Raw genomic sequence first — 8898 nt, forward strand, 5'->3', positions numbered from 1 at the left:
AAGATTAGGGGCGAGGGCAAAAGTATTCCACGCCCTGTACAGATCTACCCTGCAAGAATTTGGCTCCCAAGAATTTAACCAGTTGCCATCTTGACACTTTCAGGTGAATCCAGTAATTACTTCTGTCCTTGGCCAAGAGCTTCATTACCAGCTTCTGCATAAAGCCTTAGTCATCATTTTCACTCTGTCTGGGTCTGTGGCTAAAAGGTTAGTGATGTTTTATTTTATAACATGAGGGGAATTTGGTGCTTTGGGAACAGAGTGGCTAACCCAGAACATAAGCCAGTAGTTTTCAACTCAGACTACAAACAGAATCATCTGGAAAGCTTAAAAAAATACCAGTTCTGGGGCCCCACCCCTAGAGATTCTAGTTTAATTGGTCTGGGGTAGGCAATATGCCAAGGTATGTTTTAAAAGCTCCACAGGTGATTCTACCATCCAGCTAGTTTGGAAGCAGCACTTCTTAAACACTAAGGTGCCTTTAAACTCCTGGGGATCTTACTAAAAACACAGATTGTGATTCAGTAGGTTTGGGGTCGGAGCCTAAGGTTCTGCATTTTTTCACTAGTTCCCAGGTAATGCCCAAGCTATCTCTCTGCAGGACATATTGTGAGGTGTTTAGAGAATGGAAAAAGGTGTCAGGAAAGAAGGGTCCACGCTCATTTCCTCCCACGCTGCTTAGAAAGTGAGGGCCCCCTGACCAAGGCAGCCCCCACCCCAACTCCCAGACCTGTGGCTCTTCCTGAGCAGTCTGTCAAGTAGAGCAGATGCTCTCAGAGCTCAAAGATGACCTTCTGAGTTAACTATGAAAACAAGCCACGGTCAAAATGTCCAGGGCCTCCAGTAAATCAGGGTGACACTAATGGGAATCCAAGGGAGAGCGAATAAGAGTCAAGCAGTGAACTTTAAAAAAAAAAAAAAAGAATTTGCCTTTGTTTCACTTTGGCTCTGTACTTGTGGGGAAAGTCCATAAGCAGAAGCTTGTATTGCCCTATTAGTCAGAAAGTGAGCGGGGGCCAGGGCTGAGAGGGAGGAGGAGTGGCTCCGAGGAGCACCAGCTCGGTGTACGCAGAGTGGCCTAGTAGAACACACCTAAAAGTCCAATGATCTCTGCAGGTATGCTTTAAAAGCCGCTTGGGCCGCTTTGAGATTGAACTCTGTGAGGTCCTTCTCCAGTGACTGCCACTCTCGTCTGCCTTCCTCTTCCTGCCATACTACTTTCTTCATCTCCCTGCCCTAATCAGACACATCTAGCAAGATGAACTCCAAACTCTGTATGACCTTCAGGACCCTCCATAGTCTGAAGGCTATCCTTCAACCTTACCTTCCATGTCATTCTTCTTTTCGCTACTCCCAAGTTCAGGGGCCATCTCATCACCAGGCCTCTAAGTATGGCACCCCTCACCTGAAATCTCCATGTCACATTTCCAATGACTGGAATTTTACCACCTTTAGGGACTTTTTTTAGGGACCAGTTTCAGTCATCTTTCCCTTCAAGCCATCCCTGGTTCACCTGCTCCCATATATTCCTGGGTACTTCTAAAGCGTTCCCTTGTTGTCCATGTTTTATATGCCCTATTGGTCCTAACTTGTCATCTTTTCATAAAAATGGCTTATTTCCCTAACCACATCATAAACTTCTGACTGGCAGGTGGGTGCCTTACATTTCTTGTACCTCCTGTACCTAGTACCAAAAAAAAAAAAAAACCCCACTGCCTCCAAGTCCATTCTGACTCCCAGGACAGAGTAGAATTGCCACATAGGGTTCCCAAGGCTATAAAATCTTTTCTGAAACAGACTGCCACATCTTTCTCTCACTGAGCAGCTGGCAGGTTTGATAGTCAATGCAACCAGGAACTGCTTAGCCATTATCAAACAAAGCCTTAAGTGCTAGCACTGGATGAGGCTCGATTGGATACTGCTCAGACTAAGGGGAACCTGCCCCTCCTGTCTGTTGTCCTTGAAATGCTGGGTGTGGCTCAAGCCAGTCAAACTCAGCTTACTAGCCTACATGCCAAAAAAAACATGCAGTCTGTCTTATTGCGCCCGCACCATGATAACCTATGCAGCCCATAACGTTTGTATGTACTTCTTGTGAGAGACAGTATAAAAGATTCTGCCTCCCTTTGTTCAGGGAGCTTGATTTGAGGTATAGAACCTCCTTGCTCCATACCTCTGTGCTTGCAATAAACGCTCTTTCTCCCTCCTCACCTCTGTGTGTCTTTATTGACGAGAAGCTGTACTGAGCAGAACCTGCTTTGGGTAATGGGTTCAAACCACTGACCTTTCGGTTAGCAGCTGAGCGCTTTAGCTTCTGCACCACCAGGGCCCACCGTACCTAGTGCCATTCTTGGCAAGGAAGAGATATTCAGTATGATTTGTCACATGCGTACCAGAAAGCTGACTCCAGTTGATGAACCCAAGATTCTCAGTATTTTCTACTCACAAATATGACTTCCCACCAATAACAAAGGCATCCATCCCTTCAATGACTAAGCTCCTTCTCTAATTTGGGTATATTTTGTCATTAGTTGGCACCAAACAGTGCCTGTGCTGGATTTCCTCAAAGCCCTACACTTTCTATTCTAATGGCCCTCATGCCCAAGCAACCGTTGTGCTGAGATGTGCATCCAATCAATAGCCAAATCTTCAGGCTTATGCAATGTTCTCTCCCTTAATGAAGACAGATCCTTGGGCCGTCAGGCCCTCAGTCTGTTCCTCTGGAAGGAAAAACAATAGGGTGTGGTAGGGAGAAAAGTGGCAAGTCCCAGCCAAACACGTGTCTCCTGGAAAAATCACTCAGGCAGCTAGAGCAAACAGGTACGGCCATTCCACTAGCTCTGGGCAGAACTCTGCACCTGTGCAAGGCTGCATAGTATGCAGGATGCCCCCGGTGCCATCTACCCAGGAACCAGGATCCATTTGGGAGCACTTGTACCAAACTTGTACAAAGCACAGCAAAAACAATGGAAACTATGATGCCACCATTAGTATACACTCACAGGAATACTTTGAAAGGGGAGCCTTGCTGAGGGGTCTTACTCTAGGAATGTCTTAGTGTACTGGCAGCCCTTGACACAGTGTCAAAGAGCAGTGAGATGCATTTGCTGTACATTTCTGTTTCTCCCTCAGGGCTCTGTGCACAGAAGGCCATGCTTCTTCCCCCCGCCCCCAGGACATGCAGCCAAAACTGCAGCCCTGGCTTCTGTACGACTTGCCTTAGGTTCTGTGTTGGCCTTGAGCACTGAAGGCTGCCCTGCATCCTCCCCACCACCCCCAGCTCCTCCTCTGTTTATTAAGTACAGCTTCCAGGTTCTGTTCCTTATGCCTTACAGAGAGGGAGGAAAGCTACACTCAGTCAAGGTTGAGGAAGGAGGAGAAGACTTTGCAATTCAATTGCTAATTAAGGAAGTAGTACCAACTTGAAGAAGCTAATTTGCACTGACTTGTATCTAGCCTCAGATTGTGCAGGAGTTGAGGTACAGTCTTTTACGCATTAGCCAACTGGCTTGCTTTCAGAGCACCAGCTATCAATAATTCCATGCCGAGGACCATCTGATAGGAAATCAACCACTGGCCTCTGGAATGCCAGCATTCCCCACTGCTCTGTTTTCCCAGTTGTCAGCTCTGTTTATAAATTGTCCATTTATAGCAAATCCAGCACCTGCTATGAACACCTCATCCTGCCAAGGGTTGGAGTGCTTCTCAGAAAGAGCCACTATAGACTTGGTCTGTTCCTTTTAACCTTTTCCCAACCTGGGAGTTTGAATATTTGCATAGGAATTCTGAGGGAGGGCTTATTCTGTACCAAAAAGGCTACGTAGTCTATTAAAAGTTAGCATTTTGTTCCACTAAAAAAAAAAGAGCAAATTATCATTCTCTTGGGAGACATAATGCTCTCTTTCTGAGCAAGTCTGACATTGGGATGCATTTAAAATAACCCCTGAAAAATCCAGCTGGGTAAAAAATGCTCTGGAGGAGGGTTAAGGAGGGAGGCTCTCTTCTTAACTCTATTATGTAGCTTTTTAGCTCACTGTCAACACCACCACTTAGCAGATAATGCTGCCTGCTGCTCAAAAGCATTATGTAAAATATATTTAAAGACAGCCTCCCAATACCGGAAACTCAGTATCTGACCTAGTTTTTTGTTGTTGTTGTCGTTTGTTTTGTTTTGTTTTTTGTTTTTTTTCCCTTACCAATAATCCATTTTCAAAGTGCCTAGAATGAATTTTCAAAGTTCCACTCCTCTCCCCCACTCCTAATACGCTTCTGTTAGTTGTGTTCTTTATAAAATCAAATAAAATCACTCATAGAATACGGGTTCACGGTTTCTAGAGGGTTGTGAAGGTTAAAACAATGCTATGGTGGACAGAAACAGATCTGGCAACCCCTTGATGCTTCAGTTTACACATGCCCACAATAATCCTTCTCAAGCATAAGATTGTCACCCTTTAAAGCCTCAGAAGGAGACCCTGATTAAGACCCGTGGCAGAAGCAGCTGGGCTGGGCCAGTGGCATTCCAGGTTCCCAGCTCTGCCTTCAGCCAAGCAAACACCCAATGAAGCCTCTGCGTGGTGCAAATGGGTAAGCACTCAACTACCAGCCTCCAGGTTGGCATTTTGAACCCATCCAGAGGCATCTTGGAAGACAGACCTGGCGATCTGCTTCCAAAAGGTCACAGCCTTGAAAACCCTATGAAGCACAGGTCTACTCTGACACACGTGGGGTTGCCATGAGTCCGAATCAACTCAATGGCAACTAACACCAGCAGCAACAGGACCTAATATTGCTAAAAACACCGGGGTGTCTGGCTAAAAGACAACCGATGCAAGGTTGTTACTAGTGGGCCACCAAAGTCAGGTGGTGATGGTATCAGGAAAAGCAAAGGTGATTCAGGAAATAGCATTAGAAGGGATGTGATAAAATGGCCTTTACAAAACAGGTGCTCTGGACAATGAGTTTTCCCTTGCACAGGTCTGGTGTCCTCAGCATGCCAGTTTGGGATGGCTTGTAGTTATTTTTGTTGCCAAGCCAACTTTAAAAAAATAATAATAATAACTTTAGATTACCTAAAAAACCAAAAACCAAATCAAACCCATTGCCTTGGAGTCGATTCTGACTCAGATTACCCAGTCATCAATTATTTTTTCCAAACTGAAATTGTCTTTAATCAATTACATACTCTCGCTTGCTTTGTGGTCATTTAATGGTTTACCAACCTGGATTCTTTCACTCATCACAAAAGTCAGGCCCCATGACTTGAGATGATCTCTGAGATGCCCCTGCTGGAGAAAGGAATGCGCAAATTAGGAGACTACAAATCAGTTTGAAAACCCAATGATTCCTTCCCGTAAATCTGTGTCCTTAATATTAAAAATCATTCGGAGGTGCTGAAAAGAGAACCGATGGCTACGAAAAACAACAGCTACTCTCTTCGGGGCACAGATTCGTAGTCAAGAGGGGTTGTGCAGATATAAATCCATATTCTGCTACCGAATATAGAAAAGAGGAAACCTTTGAAGCCAAAGGAGTTCTAAGAATAACTGTCAGCAAAGAACTAGAGCCACATGGACAGGAAGCGATGCTCGAGTGGCAGTTTTGTGCTGCCTTTTTTTCTCCCCGGTAGCATTTCACATTCATCCTGTTAAAAAAGATAGCTTTGAAAGACTTCCCTTCAACAGAGACACATACGCCTTCACAGCCGCCTCTCCACAGCAACTCGGGGGCCTCGATGCTGAACTTTGCTTCCACACAGCCCTTGGGTTTGGTGTTATTTCCCCCCAAGAATCATTTCAATCTGTTTAAGGGTGAACAGTGAATCCTTCACAGACCACATTACACAGAGAACCGTCAATAGGAAATGGCTGGCTGAGCAAACACTTGTTTCCTGTTTTGCTTTTAATAATTTTACATTTCAACTCAACCTAGCTTTCATCCTTTTTTTTTTTTTTTTTTTTGATAGTCATGAAAATCAATGCACCAGACCAATGAGGTTTGTTTTAACTTGGGTGCCTTAAATGAGGCTATTTGAACGTACATGTGAATACATCTTATGTAATACATTCATGTTCCAAGCGGTTCTTCGGAAACAGGAGTGTGAGCGGCCTTTGGAAAGGCCTATTGGTCAGCTGGAAAGAAGCAGAGGGTGAGAGGCCTACTAGATGGAAATCAGGTTGGTGGGTAGTGATAAGACAACCAAAAGGTCAAAGAACAGGAAACAGTGTATGAAGGATAAAGGAGATAAATGAGATCCTGAGGAAGACAGGGCAGAGCTTCTGCTAGTCCACGTGGTGCCTTTATGCAAATTAGGAAAAGGCACCCCTTCTTCTGTGCTCACGTGAACCTATGTGAGGGTTCATGCTAGATTGCAACCCCCCATTCCCTTTGGGGTTCCCTGGTGGCACATTAGCTAAGTGCTACTGTTGCTAACCAAAAGGTTGGCAGTTCGAATCCACAGCAGCTCCTTGGAAACTCTGTGGGGCAGTTCTACTTTGTCCTATAGGGTCTCTATGAGTCAGAATTGACTTGATGGCAACGGGTTTGATTTCCTTTGGCTAGCTGCCCTTCTGCAAGGCCAAACCTGCACCAGAGCACGTGAGGGGGCCCTGGAAGAATGTGGGCAAGAGATTTAGAGGCCCAAGGTTGGGGGTGGGGGTGGACAGTAAGTCCCTGGGGTTAGGAACGTCCAATTTATGGTACTTGCCCTTTACTGTTAGGTAAATATGCCCTCACTTTGAAACAATGGAACGAACCCATACTTGCAACAAATCTTCCATCACAATCACCTTCATTTGCTCCACATGCAGCTTTGCACTGACATAAGCGAAATAAAAATCCTATGCACCTGTTCTGACTTACCTGCAAATTCAACTTAAAAACACACTCAGGAACTGCCTGCAGTGGCAAAAAAATAAAATGAGTCTGAGCTGCTTCTGGTCGCATACAGTAAATCCTGTTTTGAATCATAGAAACTTGCTGGTGGCTGGGGGTGGGTCAGGACTGTTGACAAAATTTACTTCTCCAAAATTTTTGTTTTGTTTGCATCAAAACATTCTGGTGGTGTAATTTATCCTACGTTACATTTTATATGATGCATGTAACATCCATTTTTTAGGGAGCTTTGGCTTAAGCACATTCGTGAATATCTTCCAGGATTATCACAATTTATATATGTGTGTGTATCAGGATCAAATCTGTGCCTAAACACAAGCCGTCCTGACTAGTTATAATCTGAGCATGGTCCTCAAACAAGACACAGAGAACATTTGAATTTCATAGGATGAGCAGTTGGGGATTCTTAACTGCTTTTATCTCAATATTTTTTTTTTTAATTTTTATTGTGCTTTAAGTGAAAGTTTACAAATCAAGTCAGTCTCTCATACAAAAATTTATGTACACACTTACTATACACTCCTAGCTGCTCTGCCCTAATGAGACAGCACACTCCTTCCCTCCACTCTCTATTTTTGTGTCTATTTGGCCAGCTTCTGACCCCCTCTGCCTTCTCATCCCCCCTCCAGACAGGAGCTGCCCACATAGTCTCATGTGTCTACCTGATCCATGAAGCTTCACTCCTCACCAGTATCATTTCCTATCCCATAGTCCAGTCCAACCTCTGTCCAAAGAGTTGACTTTGGAATGGTTCCTATCTTGGGCTAACAGAAGGTCTGGGGACCATGACCTCTGGGGCCCTTCTAGTCTCAGTCAGACCATTAAGTCTGGTCTTTTTATGAAAATTTGAGGTCTGCATCCCACTGCTCTCCTGCTCCCTCAGGGGTTCTCTGTTGTGCCCTGTCATGGCAGTCATCGGTTGTAGCCAAGCACCATCTAGTTCTTCTGGTCTCAGGCTGTTGTAGTCACTGGTTTATGTGGCCCTTTCCATCTCTTGGACTAATAATTTCCTTGTGTCTCTGGTGTTCTTCATTCTCCTTTGCTCCAGGTGGGTTGAGACCAATTAATGCATCTTAGATGGCTGCTTGTTAGCATTTAAGACCCCAGACGCCACTCTCCAAAGTGGGATGCAGAATGTTTTCTTAACAGATTTTATTATGCCAATTGACTTAGATGTCCCCTGAAACCATGGTCCCCAAACCCCTGCCCCTGCTACAGTCTTTGAAGCATTCAGTTTATTCAGGAAACTTCTTTGCTTTTGGTTTAGTCCAGTTGTGCTGACCTCGCCTGTATTGTGTGTTGTCTTTCCCTTCACCTAAAATAGTTCTTATCTATTATCTAATTAGTGAAAATCTCTCTCCGTCTCTCCCTCCTTGCCTCCCTCCCTCCCCACTCTCGTAACCATCAAAGAATATTTTCTTCTCTGTTTAAACTATTTTTTGAGTTCTTATAATAGTGGTCTCATACAATATTTGTCCTTTTGTAACTAATTTCACTCAGCATAATGCCTTCCAGATTCCTCCACGTTATGAAATGTTTCATGGATTCATCATGGTTTTTTATCAATGGGTAGTATTCCATTGCGTAAATATACCATAATTTATGTATCCATTCAATCCTTTGATGGGCACCTTGGTTGCTTCCATCTTTTTGCTATTGTAAATAGTGCTACAATGAACATGGGTGTGCCTATATCTGTTCGTGTAAAGGCTCTTATTTCTCTAGGATATATTCTAAGGAGTGTGATTGCTGGATCGTATGGTAGTTCTTTTTTAAGGAAGTGCCAATATCTCAATATTCTTGAATGTTTTCCTGAAACAACTGATGAAACTTCAGCCGAAAGAAGAAAAATAATAATCCTCACCACCCAGATTGTTTCTTCAAGCTCATGGCCTTGGCTTATACTATCACCCCTCACCAACTTGCTCAAGTCAGGCCCATGAGTTACATCATGGTCAACAAAACTGAAGGTGACAAAAATCAAAATCCCATATACGGTAGAGAATT

The 8898-nt window shown here is 44.1% G+C and overlaps 1 long non-coding RNA gene across 1 annotated transcript in view; it reads right to left on the minus strand.

The window, feature by feature from the left end:
* LOC111749965 (uncharacterized) overlaps positions 1 to 5923 on the minus strand; it is a 275560-nt gene extending 269637 nt beyond the window's left edge. Inside the window, exons 1-2 of the long non-coding RNA XR_010318551.1 lie at positions 5692 to 5923; positions 5220 to 5285 (exon numbers count right to left, since the gene is read on the minus strand). This is a non-coding gene — a long non-coding RNA (uncharacterized LOC111749965). The remainder of the gene's footprint in view (positions 1 to 5219; positions 5286 to 5691) is intronic.
* Positions 5924 to 8898: the final 2975 nt, after the last annotated feature.

Source organism: Loxodonta africana, chromosome 2 (genome assembly GCF_030014295.1).
Source record: "Loxodonta africana isolate mLoxAfr1 chromosome 2, mLoxAfr1.hap2, whole genome shotgun sequence".
Taxonomy (NCBI): Eukaryota; Metazoa; Chordata; class Mammalia; order Proboscidea; family Elephantidae; genus Loxodonta; species Loxodonta africana.